This window comes from Thunnus thynnus, chromosome 24 (genome assembly GCF_963924715.1).
Source record: "Thunnus thynnus chromosome 24, fThuThy2.1, whole genome shotgun sequence".
Classification (NCBI taxonomy): Eukaryota; Metazoa; Chordata; class Actinopteri; order Scombriformes; family Scombridae; genus Thunnus; species Thunnus thynnus.
The window spans coordinates 6433178-6451646 of record NC_089540.1 but is presented as its reverse complement, the minus strand read 5'-3'; the positions used below and the strand labels follow the sequence as shown (position 1 = coordinate 6451646).

At 39.6% G+C, this 18469-nt stretch overlaps 1 long non-coding RNA gene across 3 annotated transcripts in view; it reads left to right on the top strand.

Annotated features, from left to right (window-relative positions):
• The window catches only part of LOC137177218 (uncharacterized), a 281510-nt gene that overhangs the window by 154141 nt on the left and 108900 nt on the right, over positions 1-18469 (top strand). For all 3 annotated transcript variants that reach the window (XR_010926015.1, XR_010926014.1, XR_010926016.1), the window contains one exon: positions 2522-2619. This is a non-coding gene — a long non-coding RNA (uncharacterized lncRNA). The remainder of the gene's footprint in view (positions 1-2521; positions 2620-18469) is intronic.

Here is an 18469-nt window from a genome sequence, read left to right as displayed (position 1 = left end):
CGTTTCTAGTGCGGCAGATGGCCATCAAAAACCAAAATAAAAAAAGTATATCATCAAAATTGATTGACACAATTGGCAATCAAAATGGAGAGCGAGTCTTTGATCCCGTGAGTCTTAGTTGTGATAAGCTTAACTTAGGAGAACAGATGGTTGAGCAGACTAGAGTTGGGGTAGCTACTTCCAAAACTTAATATTGGCTACGTGTCGCTGCACTCCTTTGTAATGTCTGTCCTGTAGTCCAGCTGTGTACAATAGGGAAGCCAAAACAATCAATGCAAATTTCATATTTATGCTTGAAGCTCTTAAGACTCATTTATTGCAGAATACAGTGCACGACCACAAGGCCGGATGATGCACTGTGTTTCAGCGAGGATGCATGCAGCACTGTAACCTCAACAAATTATCACATTAATTTAGCAAATACTATTATATTAAATAAATGAGATCAGTTCCTAGAAGTTGGCAGCCTCCATCAGTCTCTACAATACATTTGACACTGTGAACCACAAGGTTGAGTTACTACTAGAAATTTGACAGATGGCTGGAGGCTGGTTTCAGCAAAGCAGGAGCAGAAATACGCCTCATTGTTGTGGTTTTAAACTCGATCTGAAAGCAGTGAAACTACTGTAGTTTGTGGCTATAATCAACATTTTTATACTGTATATAGATCTATCTATCTATACTGAGGATCATCACTGGACTCTGTGGTTTCCCTCAGGGTTGTATAGCATCTATTAGCTCATCGTTTTGGCTTTCCAGCCCACAACTTTGCCGTTTTGGTTCAGCTTCATTGCTCTCATCAACCGTTTCCAGACACAGCAGCCAGCTGTTTTCAGTGAAAAGTCTCTAAGAAGCCATACTCGCCCTGCCAAGCAGCAAGTTACCAACATGCTGGTGAAAATAGTGGAGCATTTAGCAGCTGAAGCGTCATATATTTCCATTAGGAGTAGGTAGAGACTAAAAACAGAGCCAAAACTAGAATGAATATTAGATGTACATTCTTAAGGTGGACTGAATCATGACATCATCAAATTCACCATATCAACTTAAAAGGTGATAATATGTCAGTTTGATGTTGGGAGCTTGTTTCTGCTGCCCCCAAGTGGCCAAAATATTTCTACCAAGTGGTGCACACTTGGCCGAATGTTTAGCTAGATCTGTAGCTAGATTGTGTTAACAGGGCATGTACTGTAATCAAGTATTATTAAACTTCATAAAATACTGAGACAATAGTCTGGCTCAGTGTGAGTCCTGGAGCTGGGAGAGCAGCAGGTGAGCCAACTGTCAATCAAAGCCCACACAGCAGACATCAAAGCTACTATAAGGCTTCAAATCTTATTAACGGAGCAATAATTTCCAAAATGACCACACTTATCAGATGTTAGATAATTAGATGAAGACAGGATGCGTTTTAATGCAGGGTAAAAAAAAAAAAAAAGAAAAAGAAAATGAGGAAGTGGATGACGGCACTGAGAGAGAGAGTGTGAGAAGAATGAAAGAAGAGGATGGAGAAGGGGAGCAGCAAGGAGAGACTACCTAAGATGGGCCACAGTAATGCTGGCTGTGCTGTTAGCGATGTTAGCCAGATGGCAGCTAGAGGAAGGACCCATACATTCAGCCTTGAGTGTCTGTGTAGCTTCTGTTCTGTTTTCTGAATGAATTTGGCTGTCATCTATTTCCACACCTGCCTGCACTTGTGTCCTTACTACCAGTCCCATAAGAGTGATGATTATTATAAGTCTGCAATTGTTATTATTAGCTCTATATAGTGTTTGTAAGAGCCATATGATACTTGAAATACATTTTCAAATGCCACACGTCTGTGCTGAGGCAGATTAATTCACCTTCACTCGATCAGGTAATTTAAGTACATGTACAAGTGCAGGTGTGTGTATGTTACAGTCTGTGTGTGTTATCAACAGCATGCTCTGACTGTCAGGCCAAGGGAGCAAATCTGACATGTGATGAATTGTTAGCATCTGCACTCAATTCCACCCAGCCTATGGGCATCATTTTCAGTCAATATTAACTCTGCGTGTGTGTGCATGTGTGCCTTGACTGTCTAAGGACCTTATTTAAGACCAAGAGAATCATCAATGATCCCGATGATGAGTAAAGAAACGTGTGATTGTGTCTCAACGGATTCTGCTGTACGTATGAATTATGTAGAATCACTGCAGGCGACAAATTCTAACAGGTCGACTTCACTGTCATGTTTTATCACACAAACAGGCGCCAGGTCTATATTCAGTCCATAGAATATGCTGGTTTTTTGCTGTGGATTGACTTTTTTTGTGTGTTTTTTTTTTTGTTTTTTTTTTAAATTACAACATGCTTTCTTTGCCTCTCAGTTCTATTCAACTTCTCATTAACTATAATATAATTTGTTTTGGCTCTGTAAAAAGTAGCTAAAGCGTAATTAGAGGGATTAAGTATTTTACGATGACACATGCCAACTGTAAGCTTTAAACTGTTGTTAAAGGCAAAAGTTGATACAGTAATCTACATTCTGCTCTTTTAGGGGTTTTGACCTGCGCAAGTGTAAAATGGATTTCACTTCACAAGATGCCCATGAGGGAAGAGGACACACTCTCAGCTCTGACTGCGTGTCTTTCCGGGGTATGTGCCAAAGCTTTTGGAGTGCATATTTCTATGATAACATTTCCTACACAGTGGGATATATATATAAATATATATATATATATATATGTATATATATTTTTTACCCGGGAAACGTTTTGCTCCTGTGAACTTAACATACCCGAATGATTGGTACAGAGAGGGAGAGGTGCCCTTGGTCTGTCTCCAGCATTATCAGAGCACTGAGCCAACCAGAGCCTAGAGGGGGGATATCTTTGCACATGTACACACACACACACACACACACTGATACACACCTGAGTTACATGGCACACTGTGCAGCGGGGTGTGAGGCAAAAACCTGTGAATGCACGGAACCTATACCAGGCCAGCCTGCGTGTTCGTTTGTATTGTATCTGTCTGTCAGCGCAGCCTCTACTGTGTCTGTCTGTCTGTCTGTATCTGGGTGTTTATGCAGCAGGATGGAGGCTAGTATCTAAGCTAAAATTATCAGACAGACGGCAGGGATGTGTAGTGTAGAAGAGGCCTGCATAATCACTGACTCAGGCATGGAGAAAGGCTGTGCTGCCTCCCTGCACTGGAAGCAGGTGCCCTGCCCACTACCCCATATCAAAAAGACTTGGCCCAGTAGTTGAGACATGTGTAATGAATGGCCAAGCAGGCCAGCAGAGGTTTTTAAAATCAGCTTAAAAAGCCTCCAGTCTAGCAAAGAAAATGCTTTAAGCTTAGTTTACTTGCCCATTCTAACTCGGGTATGAAGTGAATCACAATTTATACTCTGGCATTTAAGCAACCATGTATCCAAAATATGCCAAAAGGAGGTTTAGCGAGACAAATGAGCCTGAGCTGGTCTGGAGGCAGAAATTCTCTGGTCGCGTTACACTTCAGCAGAGCCACCATTTTCTTTCTGGCTAAGCAACATCAGACTATTTAGGCATCCTAAAGTTATGCTGATTAGGTTATTACCGGACCTGACTGTCAGCTTGCCATACCGGGCTTTAGCATGCTAGCTCTCGGTTCAAATTACATACTGTTGTAGCTGTTTTGAGTACATACAATAATATGGTTACGCTGGAAAAATGGTGTGTTGCTTAAATGGCAATATATGTTTTGGCATCTTATTAGCCTTTAAAAGTTTGGATCCATTGCTCAAACTGGACCTCCTGTGTTGTATTTCATTGTCTCATTTGTACCTGAAACAACCAACACATCCTCATACCAAAATGACAGAATAGATCATTTCCAATGACTCCCAACACAACATATATGAGTGTTTTCAGCGCCCTCTAGAGGAAGAAGAACGACCCATGGGACCATTTTATTACATAATGATGTTTCATGGTGTGACAACGCTGTGGTAAAGGTCTGGTTAGGTTTAAATGTAACCATAAGTTGTTTTTTGCTGGCCTGAATTTTACTCTCACACTGGAAACAACACAAGGCTTTGGTCTGAATCCCTACTAAGTGAACAAAAAAATGCGGGCAGTGTGCACAAGCTTCAACACAAAGACACGGGCGGCTGTGGCTCAGGAGGTAGAGCGAATCGACCACTAATCGGAAGATCGGAGGTTTGATCCCTCCAGTCTGCATGTGGAAGTGTCCTTGGGCAAGATACTGAACCCCAAATTACTCCCGAAGGCTGTGCCAGCGGTGTGTGAGTGTGTGTGTGTGTGTGTGTGTGTGAATGATTAGAAACTCCTCCTGATGAGCAGGTTGGCACCTCGCATGGCAGCCTCTGCCATCAGTGTATGAATGTGTGTGTGAATGGGTGAATGTGGCATGTAGTATAAAAACACTTGGAGTGGTGGGAAGACTAGAAAGGCGCTATGTAAATACAATCTATTTCCATATACAGTGATAAAGCCATAGAGAAACATTTTATTTATTTTAGGCATTATTTTTCAAAAGTTGCAATGGAATCGATGGATGTCCACCTCACATATGCCTCGTTTTCTGTTTTAATTAATGTCAACATGCTTGTATTAGTGTATTGAATATATTATGGTATTAGCATGATATAAGGTAGTTATGATGGAAGTTCAGCAGAATACTTAACTACCACTGTGATGCAAGAATAAAATAGTAGTAAATACAAGTTCTGTTTTATGAGTGGATCAGAGCTCCATCTTTACCATCTGATCTTATTTGTTAGCTACTAGTTAGTGTATATTGGAAAACAGCATTTTATCTTAGCTAATCCGATTGGTTTTGCTCATAAAATGTTTATTTCAGGGGACTTAAATGGCATTGATATGTACAAGGCATTTCATGATTACTTTATAAGAGAAACATAAAGGATGGAGCTCACCTGGCATTAACAACTCTGACAGCTTTAGAAGCTTTTGTTTGTTATACAGCTGTTCCAGCGACATTAACACTATTTTTCTTCCTTACTGTCTTCCCGCGTAACTTACAGGCCTGTTAAAATGCCAACGGCTTGGTGGATTTCGACAGGACACATAGTGAAATCTCAGGTGTCACAATTGCCACACACAGGCGTCTGACAGATAGACATTTACTCACACACACACACACACACACAGTAGCCTGGAGACTACAGGTGAAGCTGAGGAAACAGGACACAGTTTTTTCTGTTGTTTTTTCATGAACTGTACAAAATGACTTCCTGCACTGACTGTCAGTTTTTCACTCACTATAGAAAAAAAAAACAAGTTGACATTACAGATGTTTACCCAGTGGTTTGACCAGCCGGACGACTTGATGGTGCAACAAATAAAAGAGAAAAGATCATGAACAGGATGGGCAGTAGACTGTGGATTCCCAAGCAGGGGGAAACATTTCCTTTAAACACACTTTTTGACTGCTTCCACTGACCTGTCCACTGTTTAGAAGTCCAGACTCAACTGAAACGGTTCACTTGCTGCTTACACCGTGTGACTGATATGTCTGTCTTCTCCTGCCGCCGACGGAGTGAGTAGTTTTTCAGCTTCAGTTCAGTTAGCGGTAATGTTGACACAACAGGTGTTTCTGTAGCAACTAAGACTGCAAGTTGCTATTTTATCTGTCTGATTAATCCGCCCCGTTGAGTAGCAGCTGTTAAATAGGCTTTTTTCACTGTAATGCGTTTAAAAACAGATAAGAAGACCTCCAGTAACCGTCAGTGTAAAATGCTGTAATAATGGTTGAAGGTTTATTGAGCAGCTTTCAGCGTTATACTCCGTGAAATAAGAAGCACTCATGCTCAATGAGAAGAAGACTTTAGAAAATTAACTAATCATCAAGGATAGCAATCAATGGCATGTCCAGTCTAATTTAATTGGACCTTGAGCTTGTTGGATATGAAAGACGTTATAATCATCTGTTTACAGACTTTTATCCTGCTAATAAACTGATTAGAAGAGTGTATACAGTGTGACCTCGTGCTTTTTTTTTTGTTGCTTTTTTTGCTGAGAGGTAGATGAGAAAATCACACTCATGCACTTGCACTAAATATGAAGCTAGAGCCATTATGCACTATAAAAGCTACATAAACATTTTCGGCAACACTAGACAAAATAAAGCATACGTTGTCAGCCTATGTCATGCTTTAATTATATACCAGAAAAAGCAAAAAAAACAACACAAACATAATACAACAGACCAAATATTCTCAAAAAAACAAACAAAAGAGAAACCTCTGGACATGCAATTACAAAAAAAAAGAAATAAAATAACATAAAACACTCTAAAAATAGCATGCAACACTAACAAGGTGTTATCCATAAAATTGAAGTATGGCGCAGGATGATAATACTAAAAGTTAATATGTTAAAAACTTGTGAAAATTTAAAAACTGAAACAGATTTTAAGTGTGTCCTCTCATTTGGTAGGCTTGACACCAACACATTGAAAGTATTCAGCTCCAAAAGAACCATACAGTCCAGCAGAGCGCCGTCCACCTTCAACCTGAGCAGAGGTGAAACCAGCCAGAAGTGCTTACGGGGGAGTTTGCACAACCTTCCAAAGAAAGCTCCGAATTTGGTCTCCGGCTGCCGTGCTTGAACTCGCCCTTGCCTCAAAAGTGCTTGAGTGATTTATTTAAGAGACAACTGAAATTAAAACTTTTTTTTTTTTTCCCCTTTGTGTCGTGCATATCACAGTTTATGGGTAGAGACGTATTTATCTTGCAGTGCTGTATGTGTTATGAGTCTGACGAGCCGATGTGAAGCCGACACCAATCAGGAAATAATCTCGTCAAAATGATTCTTCAACCTCCCTCTTCCGAAGAGTAAACGCTATTAAGTCAGACCAAATACCAATCGCTTCCTATATTAGGACGCCCCGGTGCTTTTTCCTCCCTCTGTTATCATCTCACAGCCACGCATCTAAATAATATTATGCTCAGCCTGTCGAAAATGGACTTAATGGAACCATTCATATTGAAATTTATTCCGGCGTTCACCTACTCTAACTAGGTCTTGAGGCTTTCCTGCATCTTGTGGATTTAGTCGGTTAGTGGAGCAGAGAGTGAGGAAATGAGGCTATTTGCATCAAGAACATCGCAAACTTTTCTCACTCAATGACAAAAAAAAAAAAAAAAAAAAGACTCCTCCGAGCTAAATATAGCCCCACTCCGGTCTTGTGTGTCTCCTCGACCTACACAGCTCCTTCATCCCTCTAACAAGCTTGGGAGAAACAAGCTGCATAATAAAATCATAACGCCATTAAACTTGAGGAAGTTGGAGCCATTACGTGCGGCCAAATTACTCTTATTAACCCCCGACAGCAAGGATTAATCACTGTACAAGTGCAACTTTGCTCACACGGCGTGGCCACACACATACACAAGCGCACCGGTGCACAGATAAGGGCTCACGCATGGCACACGCGGCGTAATAGTTGCGAGGTGCGGTGATTAGTCTTGTCACTTAGATGGAAAAGATCATAATGATTTCATAATTTTGACCTTGGCCGGAGGCTTGATTATACACATGGTCTTAATGTGCTGAGGCAAATGATGATTGATATCGATAATGACTTCTGCCAATCATTTGCTCATAATACCTTCAGGAGCCAGGTGGCGGAAATCTTATTAAGCTAACCCGAGCTGAATGAGGAAAAAACACACACACACACATTTTTTACAGGAATTACAGCACAAACAGACTTATATTTTCTTCCGAGTAATATTCTACTCGCTGCATTGAAAGTCCCTCTCAAAACTAAATGACTTCTCTTGATTCTTTCTCTTCATTTTTGAGTTAATTTCAGAGGCAATGTCAGTAATTGCCGCTTTTTTCATTTGCAATGTGACAGAAATTGCATTGTCTCCACCACTCCACAGAGGGCATGGGGACTTTTTTTTTAATCCAGTAACACATGCTCGCATGATTGAAGCAACACTATTGTTCCATTACTTTTTTTTTTTTCTCCCCCCCTCATCTCTTCTTTTGTTTGATGTCTCAGAAATAAAAGCAACATGTCGAATTGCAAACATAAGATGAAAGACACTCAAAAAAAAAAAAAAAAATCACGGTCAAAAGCGTTGGTATATGGGATTTGAAATGATTGCTGTGCAGCCCTCGCAGATCCCTTCACAATCGGATACAGATGTTTTCCAAAATACACAGTTTCAGATCTGTTTTCCTCCTCCCTCCCTCCCCACACACACACACACAGGCGCCGCTATACAAAAACCGTGGGTGTTGTCGGTGCTTGTGCTCACCCCTGTTCTCCTCTATCCCATGACATGCACCCCGACCACGCCTCTTTTTATTTCCCCCAGAGCACTCAGGTGGAAAAGCATTTCATTTGCTAAACAAAGTGGAAGGCTGCCACAACACAGAGGCGTAATGGAGAGTGATGGGTGGCCCCCATACCGGGAACCATGGGACAAAGCATAATTACTCCTCCTGTCAACACCGCAGCATCCATCACTTACCGCTGTCGCTCGCTAAAGGCTCTGTTCCACGGCGCTCCCAACTAGACAAGGAGTGCATGTGAGTGTGCGCGTGTGAGTGAGTGAGGGGTGTGTAGTCATATTCGTGCGCATGTTAGGGATTGTGCGTGCTTGATTGATCATATGTGGGCTTGTGTGTGTGTGTGTTTATTTGTGTGCAACTACCCAAAAGAAACCGTGGAAGCACTCATGTGGATGCTATTGTGGATAAAAGCAGTGCAACACAATGTGTGACTTTGTAGACTTGCTAAATAGTAGGAAAAAAAAAAGCAGCACAGATTTTAAGATGGTGATTACTCAAAGCATGACTGTGAAGCATGCAACACCAACACCAACAACAACAACAAGGAGAATCCATTTTGTATCCCAGGTCATCAGAATACATTTCTCATGAAAACGTGCGCTCCTCTTCTCAACCCGGAGCCTAAAAAGCTTCTCTTTTGTAAAAGCTCACAGACACTGTTAGAGGAAATCTTGTGGGCTTCATTTTCAGGATGTGATACATTATGGATGGATAAGAGAGTCAGCTTGCAAAAAGTTCCGCGCTCGGGTTACTAGAATATTTACAGAAAGTAAAGCGTGAGCGGCTCCAACATGTAGCGTATATAATGACCATTAACTTGGGATTTAGTTAAATAAGTTAAACCTGAGTTGAAGTGATTTGAAAGTAAAAGTAAAAATAGAGTTTTAAAGTCTGAGACATTTTTAGTGATTGATAAGATTGTGTTTTTTTTCTGTATTTGTATCATTGTTAAAAAAAATCCCATTAAAAGAGCAAAACCAACAATGTGCTAGTGTATCAGTCAATATTTATCGACTTCCCTACTCTGTTTGTGACATTGTCAAAAAATGGTTCACCGGTGTTTTAAGTGATATGATTTTATTTATAGATTACAGACACAAAAACTAAATCCAAGGGATGGCATTTTAATGTGAAAACACTTCTTTCAAACATGATCCAAGATGTTAAAAGACAAAGAAACATAAAGAAGGACAAGAACAACATAAAACTAACAATAAAAGCCTTAAATCCAAAAGCATCAACCTAATTACAAAAAAAAAAAAAGCCTACATTAATATTAGTCAGAACATTACTGAGGACTATTTTCAACCACAGACTATTGAGTATTTACAGCAGCAGGATGGTTTATGTGTGATTGACTCCAAATAAACTACATTGCCCATGTTCATCATGATAAAGGAACATGTCATCCAGTGATAGTGGCTCATTGATGTGTTTTTAGTAGCTGTAGGATAACAGTGGAGCTCCACGCCACAGATGAATAAGATAAAGTATATCAGGCTTCAGCTACACAGACTATACTTGTTAGCAGGATCATTGCTGATTTTTATGAGACTGGCAGTAAGAAAAATATGGAATATTGCATAAAATATAAAATAATATAAAACATAGTCAACCTTATTCTTGAAGTTCACACAAAAAAAAACAAAATATATCAAAATTAACATTAGGTGAAAGGCTATTTTTTGTCATAACAGAAGCTAATTCATAACCTTTCTTGCTCTGTTGCCAGTCTGTAATCATTATTATCTCCTGTCATTCCAGACAGATATAAATGCTGAGTATTTACATCAAGTAAACCTTGCTTTTACCTTACCTGTTCCTCCGGGAAGTAAAAAAAACCCAAACATTTATTGAATATTCAAAGCATTAATTCAAGAGAGTAAGAGGTTAAACTGTAATTAAAAGCATTACATGTGTCACGACGAATAGCAATTACTGGCTGACTCTGACATAAAGATCGAATCGAAACAACTTTATTGATCATCTTAAGCTTACATGACAATCCACATCAGTATATTAGATGCATCTTTGTAAAAAAAGCAAGGAATAAATTGCTAAAAAAACACATTAATAAGTTAAGTGCCAGGTGCAGGGGATTCAAAACAATATTGGGATTTCCATTAATTACAGGTTTTGATATGTGGCGCGTATCATGCTGCTTTTTTACAGATATTTTTCTTTGCTCGGGGGACTCTCTACTGTCTCCCTGAAGGCAGGAGCTGAAAGTGATGATTCAGAGGATGACGTGAATCCTCTAAGATTCTGTCTGTCACTTCTTCAAATGCTTTGTCATAGTGATAAGCTAACTAGTGTTGTTCTGCGCTGCCAAGTCTGACTATTATGGAGAGTTTGGCCTTGTTTCTGACAGTTGAGTATTCTGAGCAGGACACAATGTTGAAGGTAAGAACACTTACGATGAAGGATTGATTCGCTGTGTGTGTGGGATGTGCTGACTAACTGATAGAATGGGAGGAGGCCGTATTTTACAGTTTATGTAACTTAAATGAAATCACACATCTGTCTTATTTGACAGCATCATAATAATAAAAAATACATGGTTATTTCCATAACATGTCAGGGATCCTAAAAGCTCAGAACAAAAGGAGGTTATTTAAAGTGTGAAACCCAAAATAGATGTAAGACTGCTTTTTTTTTTATTTCTGTCCAGTGTTGAGGTGTCCCAGCCAAAAACTACTCTCCAATTCTTTAATTAGGCCTGTCATTTTTTTTAATACTAATGTCACTCCTCTTCAGTGTTATCCAGTTTTCTTTAAACCAGATCTGTCACAGCTGGCTAAAAAACATGTCACTATTACAAACAATGAGCTTCCTTTTCTGACCTTTACTTTTTGCTGAGTATGTAAACTCCTCTTCTACACAATCCTTCTTGACACTAAACCGACTACAGGACACAGATTGTCTTCCTCTGAGCAAGATCAACTTGCTTTCTTTGCACAAGGGTATAGCAGTGAAATGATGGGGATCAGTGTGTTTGTGTGTGTCTTGTGTATCTTTTTCAAGCCTCTCAGTGATCTTGGATCCAAAAAAAAAAAAAAAAACGATTTTCCAGCCTACTCTGGCGTGGCGTGGTGGTACTATAATGCACGCATGGTAGCATTTGCTTGCAATATTTGGTTTATTTTGCCCTTTTCGTTCAACATACTGCAAACAGATGTGGTTGCATATTCTTCCTCATTATGAAATGCAGATTACATTATAGTGTCATTTCCTTGTTTCCCCATCACATTCACAGATTGAGAGAAATCTGTTAAAACCTGCACAGCTGGTATAGTACAGTGCATATTCTGTTTTTTTTGTTTTTTTGTTCAATGATTTTATTTTATTTACTAAAAAGAGTGTTTTGTAACATTTTTCTTTCACCAGTATAGTTTTTATGTCCTCTAGTATGACTCTAGGACAAACAGTAATAATGGGAAGTGTTTGAATAAAGCTTTTTGATGTGTGAGACTGCATTTTGTAGTGTGCGATGAAGGGTTTTTTTTTTGTTTTTAATGCACTCTGTGAGGTGATTCAACAAGTTTCACTTTGTTTTTTGCCGGTGTTTGAACAAAAAGCTTTTTGCCTGAGTCTCTTCCTTCACATAATTCTAAAGAAGACAGACAATTATTGAAGCAAACATTAGGTTTGACGTGACAACAGAGAATCACTTGACTACAAAACAGCAGCTTCAACATATACAAATAACCTTCGGCTGTTTATTGAGGAGCACTTGTTAAAATGCATGTGAAAAACACCTTTTCTGAGTGATAAACACTGTATGCACTACAAATGTAGCGCATAACGGGGTCAGTCAGGGGTTAGTACTGCATAATCAACAAAAAAACAACATGTTCCGACTGTGACTCCAGGCGTTTGTCAGAGTCAAGGTGGTTAGTTACTTCTGGCTTTATGACTGTCCTCCATCTCTCAAAGCAATTTGAAGCATCCATGAGAACAGAGCAATTATCCTCTCCTTTCTCCCGGCTGTAGAAATGAAGAATTGACTCATCTAGACAGTCTCAAGGGGTCCATAGCTGTCCAGGCTGGAGACACCTTCTCGCCAATTGTCACCTTTCCCCCGGTATCATTAAATCTTGCTGAGCTGCCCGCAACTTGCTGCCGGGACACCCGTGAAATTGCAAATGGTCAGTAAAGGTCAATACCTAGTTTACTTCAAGCGAGTTGGTGGCAGCGCTTAATGGCCTGCGAAATAGGGATGTGAAAAAATACAAATACTTTAATCGGGTATGAAGAGATAATGCGCTCGGAACAGATATAAATAGCATTCAATTATTATTTTTTTGTCACCCAATCGACACAATTCGCCACAAATGTCACACCACTTCTACTCAGAGTCATAACACAGTCAAATTGAAACACACAGGCATCATACACGCGGCTAAAATCGGCAGAACTCATTCTTGACAGCGGCGGCAGGATAAACGTCCATAAATCAGTTTAGAAATCACATTAAAAAGCCCCTTTTTCGACAGATTATTGCACATAATCATCGGATTCAGATTCCCTTGTTTTCTGCATTATGACTTTCCATGCTACAGATTAGCTAAAATGGGAAGAAATAGGCTAAAAGCATGGACGTGTAGGTTAGATACAGGAGTTCTGAGTTCAGTATTCTGCAAGGTTCATCCTATCAATAACAACCGTTTTCACCTGCTAGGTTGTGTAGTGCAGGATAAAGGTTGCACAGGTGTTAGTGTCACACAGGTGTCAGATATTGAAGCCTCGGTGCGACTTGACAGTAAACGGGAAATTGACGAAGTTAGGGACTGCCTCAAAAGTGCATTCAAATGGCTATGAGAGCTTTTTCAATCTATTTAGAAGAGTGTGAGTGCAATTAAATAATAAAGTAACAGAAACAACAACATCTTCAGGTGCGGGCACTGCCCACTTCCGGTATACTGACACAAATACATATAGTATATTTGTAGTACAAATTACGTCTGTGCAATAATAAAACATATGTAAGTTAAGTAAAACCTGCACTAATTATAAATTCCCTTCATTCAAGCCAATTCACCTAAATTCATAAAAACAACAGGGTGCCATGTTGTATTTGGTTTCAGTTATAGTCATTACATTCTTAATTCGATTTATCTGCCTTCACCTTCTGGCTACAGCTCACTGCTCCGGAGGATTTTCCGTATAAAGACTGGATGGACACACTCTTCCCTGTCCTCAGCATTCGACACACACTCTCTGTGCCCTATGCTGACATTGATGGCATGCTGACATTCTCGCAGCGACGTTTTACGGCTTGTGGCTAGATTGTGTTAGCTAACATGTCAAAGTGAGCTCTAAGTCCCCTAAAAAATGTGCCATCACCTTTCCAAAACACCTATACCAGCACCTCATGTTCTATTCAACACCTAAACCATCTGTCAGAAGTCATAAAAAAGACATATGACTAATAAACCTAAGGCATCAGTTTGGATACTGTCAAATTCCTCAGTAACGCACGTTTGAATGCCTGTAATTCATTTATTCAGCACTTTTGCATATTATGGGATTTGCATACAAATTAGCGCCTAAGTTCATGAGCCACGGAGCGCGACCGTCCTTAGCAGCAGCAGCAGCAGCAGCAGCAGCAGCAGCAATACTGAAGTAGGACATCTTTAAACAGCAAGAGACGTAGCAACACTATTATCTAAAGAATTAAAAATCATGACATTGCACAGTGTTAATTCCCGTGCCCAATTGTTCCTTCCTTTAAGATGGTGTTGGGCATGAAAATAAAGCCACATGGATCCCTGCAGGGGCTTAACAACTGGTTCAGTAGTAGAAGTACGGACTAAAGATAAAGCAGTTGTAAGGCTGAGGAAGTCCTCACCCTATTGCCTTTCTTTAAACTGTGGATGACTCAAAACATGTTGAGCCAAAGATTATCTGATCACTGGCTCTTCTAGCTGTGCCTGGTGGAGAATAGGGGACAGGCAGAAAATCCTTAACCTCATTAGACACAGAGGATTCAACAGTACTGTGGAAAATTGCTCAATCAGACCAAAAAGAGGCTGGCGTGGCCTCGCATATTCCCTGGGAGTGTTATGAATTCAGGGAGTGGCACTTTGCGATTTCTTGTTTGTTATTTGAGAACACTGAGAAAACCCAGATGTTTAATCAACGTGCCATTGTCTAGGAATCGAGTGGGCCTGTAACAAAGTCTACAAAATGCCCAATATGCTAAATGCTGCTCCTCAATCAGTGCCAATCCACAGAATTCAGACACAGTGAGCAATCATGCAAAGTGGTGGAGGCAGCAACAGCAGAGGCCTCGTTCTCTTTCTGCTTCCTGCTCGACAAGTGTTTCATAGTCCCTCAGATCTTGTCCCAGCCAAACGGAGGAGTGCATCAATTGCTCTGCTGAATTTCCATCCATCTTCGTGGATGATTTCCCTCGTGGTCTCTCTTAGGTTTTTTTTTTTCCCCCCTTCTTTTTTCGACATCTTCTGTCTGCTCTGTCGCCTCGTCTGAAAGGAGTCTTCCCAAAGTGTGATTGAGCGCTGAGTTAAGTGGTCGACGACAGAGAGGTTTCTTGGCTCTTTTGCCTGATGAGGTGAGGTAGGGCACAGATGCCAATTTCTGCACAGGCAAGCAGATGCACTCCGCACCAGGGATGCTTTCCTTTCAATTAGTCCCAGCAATCAATGCAATCTGTGTTTGGTAATGTGCTGCACTGTCATTCCGGTGGGGGAAAAACAGTCTGAAAAAGAAATACAGCAGAAGAAGGCCAGGGAGTTAGAGAAAAGTAACCGAGACAATCAGGAAGCATACAGAACTATGGAAATAACAGTTTTGAAATGAATTGAAATGTTTTCGCATCCATTGATCTCTCCTGGCTCAACGCGGAAAACGGTATTGTTCCCAAAGTTATTCCACTACCATATGGCATTGCTAGCAGGCTAAAACAAAAACCGAAGGAGAATTAATTAACTTTAGTGTCATTATAAGTAAGAAAAAAACCTCAAGAATGGAGCACCATGGGCAGGTAGACCTGCAGTCAGCAAAATAAGAAAATAGCATTCAGTATAAATCAATTTAGAGTGATACTTTGGTAACACATTTCCATTGCTCTCAGAAACACAGACCCATTGAAGGCGGACATATTCCCACAACAGAGCTAACCTTGCTAAAAACCCATACTTCCAAATACTTAACATCTTATTTCATAGGATATTTACTAAATGTACTTAAAAACTAGATATTTTCTTTAATTTTTTGCCTTCACTAGTCTGGCACTCCATCTCTGTTAAATGGATATCATGTTGGAAGTAGTATGTTAGACTGTTTTCTTGGAAGTCTCATTTTTTGTCCTTTTTTAATTTGTCATTTGTGAACAAATACCTCTTAAACCAATGTCATCACCATTAGCCTCAGCTGTACTCTTTAAAATGTTCTCTTCTAAATGTTAGCATGCTAACACACAAAACTAAGATGGTGAACATGGTACCCTTGCTAAACATCAGCATTTTAGCATTGTTGTTGTATGTTGGCATGAATGCACACAAGACTATATTGCTGCATGTTGCAGACTTTGCCATTAATCTTGATGGCTGCACAATTTCTCTGACCCCTACATTTAAGAATCTGGGAACAGTATTTGATCCATCTCTTTACATCTGAGCTACATATCAAGTATATAATACAAACTACCTTCTTCCACCTTTGTAAATAGCCCAAATACGCCTTGTTTTATCAAATTCAGAAGCTGAAATCCTCATTGATGCCTTTATAACATCTAGAATAGACTACTCTAACGCACTTTTCTCTGGCCTACCTAAGACAGCAACAAAAGGTCTTCAACTGGTCCAGAAGAGTCTTCACAAGGTTTAAAACATTGAATCGTATAACACCAGGTACTGATGTCTCTGCACTGGCTACCAGTCCATGCGAGAGCTGATTTCAAAATCCTCTTTCTTACCTATAAGGCTTTAAATGGACTGCCTCCCTCATATATCTCCAGCCTTATTGCTCCATATCCTCCATCATGTCCTTTACGTTCCCTTGGTGCCGGTTACTTAATCGTTCCTCGATTCAATAAGAACACTTTCAATAGTTGAGCCTTTGCCCACCAAGCTCCTCTTCTCTGGAATAATCTACCACTGCACATTTGGGAGGTAAGCTCTGTTGCAACTTTCAAATCCAGGCTGAAATCACTTCTTTTTTTTCTGTTTACTCTCTACTACCTTTCCTTATTTCACCGGCTGACAACCCAAATCACTGTGTGTTTTCCTCCTTGACATATAGCTATCCCAACCTTGTTAGGGTTGTATAATCTCTGTTTTAAAATTACTAACCTAAACCGTGTTGTAATATTAACATTATTACCTTTGTATGTGTGTGTGAGTGCATGTTTATGTGTGTGTACTTTTACATGTAGTATCATGGGCTTCTTTTTTCTCTTGTGTTTATTGGCTTGTAAAGTGTACAGAGACTCATTGGGTGATGGACTGTAAATAAACTTAAGTTGAAGCATGCTGATATTAGCATTTAGCTCTAGTATAGCCTCACAGAGTGTGGTCTTCACATTATATTCTTTAAAATGGACTTTTCTATGCAATTCATCATTCATAAAGTAACATTGAAAGATTGCACAAAAATCACTACAAAGCAAAATGTTCAAATTAAAAGGTACCCTAGTGATTTTATGCTAGGGTACCTTTTAATTTGAACTTAATGTTTTTTAACCACTGTTTCTCACCATTGAGGCCTAACATAATATACATATAATCTACATTTAATTTACATCCATGTTTGCTTGCCAGCTGGCTTTGGTTTTCCTTGTGTTTGTTGACTCATTTCTACATTTCTTGGCACGTTACTGTCTACAGTGTGTCACCCATGTGCACATGCATACACGTCCTCGTGTGTGTTCACAAGCCAGCTGCAGGCTGCATACACTTACTTTCCATACTGCTAAAACAAATTGACAGATTTGTCTAATATGAATGTAATTTCTGGTGCTATACAAAATATATTTAACTTGCTACAACTTTCAGTAGCAAATAAAATGGGTAAGCACATTGAAACATGTAAATCAAGTTTGGGCTTGAAGTAGAGGCACATTTCATTGAACCTGATTTAACTTGTATTAAAAGCAAGCAGGGGTCCAACAAATCCATGGACCAAAAAGAGCTGATTTGTGCAGAAGTTTTAAAATTCCATACTCACTGCTGGTGATACAGAACGTGTTTATCTTAATGGGAACAAAAAGGAAAATGATTTAAAAGAATGTGATAAGAACCAGGTAATACCCAAGGGGACAAGTAGTTGTTAGCTTATGCTCCAGCACACTTTTCTAAGTAAATAGCAGTGTTTGCAGGACAGATACGGTACACACTGGTTTCATTTCAGTGGTAAAGATAAGCAGACACAGAGGATATGTTAGGAACCTGCTAATTTCACGGAGGATGATACAGGTATGAATACTTATTATGTTTAAAAGTGCACTTTGAGGTAAATTATGCTTAAACGTAGAAAGTCTACTTAATGCATAACACTACAAAGTATACAGTGTGTCCTAGAGGTAAACAAAATATCACAAAGATCAGCATTCTGTTAAACACCTTGCAGTATTTTCCCTCATCGATCATTCTGAAACACACTTCAAAAAGACTGAAGTAATGATTATCACCAATCCTGCAGCAAACACCGCACAGCATGTTCAGCCTTAGTGATGCAAAATATCAGCTTACGTAAGAGACGGAGAGACGTTTCTTTATAATTTAAGAAAAAAGTCCGATGCAGAAAAGGGGGTTGTGTCGCAGCCTTGGGTAGGCATTTAAAAAATTCTCAGAGTATCAAAGGGGAACAAAAATAAGAGCTCATTCTATCCACAGATTACCACATCAATCTCATCATACACATGCTGGATCATCAGAATAGTGTACATTCATCATGATCAGTGACACCATCATTTCTCATGTGAGTAGAGACAGGAGATGTCTTGCTACTAATTTCACACTTTGGGTCACCCTCGTTCCTTTGCCTTCTATTAAGTCACACTGCGGAGTAGAAGTGAAGTGATATGTTAAATTAAATGAGAAGTGTTTGTCGATGCTATTAATCTAAAACAATACAGATAATGTCACACTCGAGGTGTCAGCTCACTCATTTATTATGTTTGTAGAGTCAGTTTTAATTGCTTG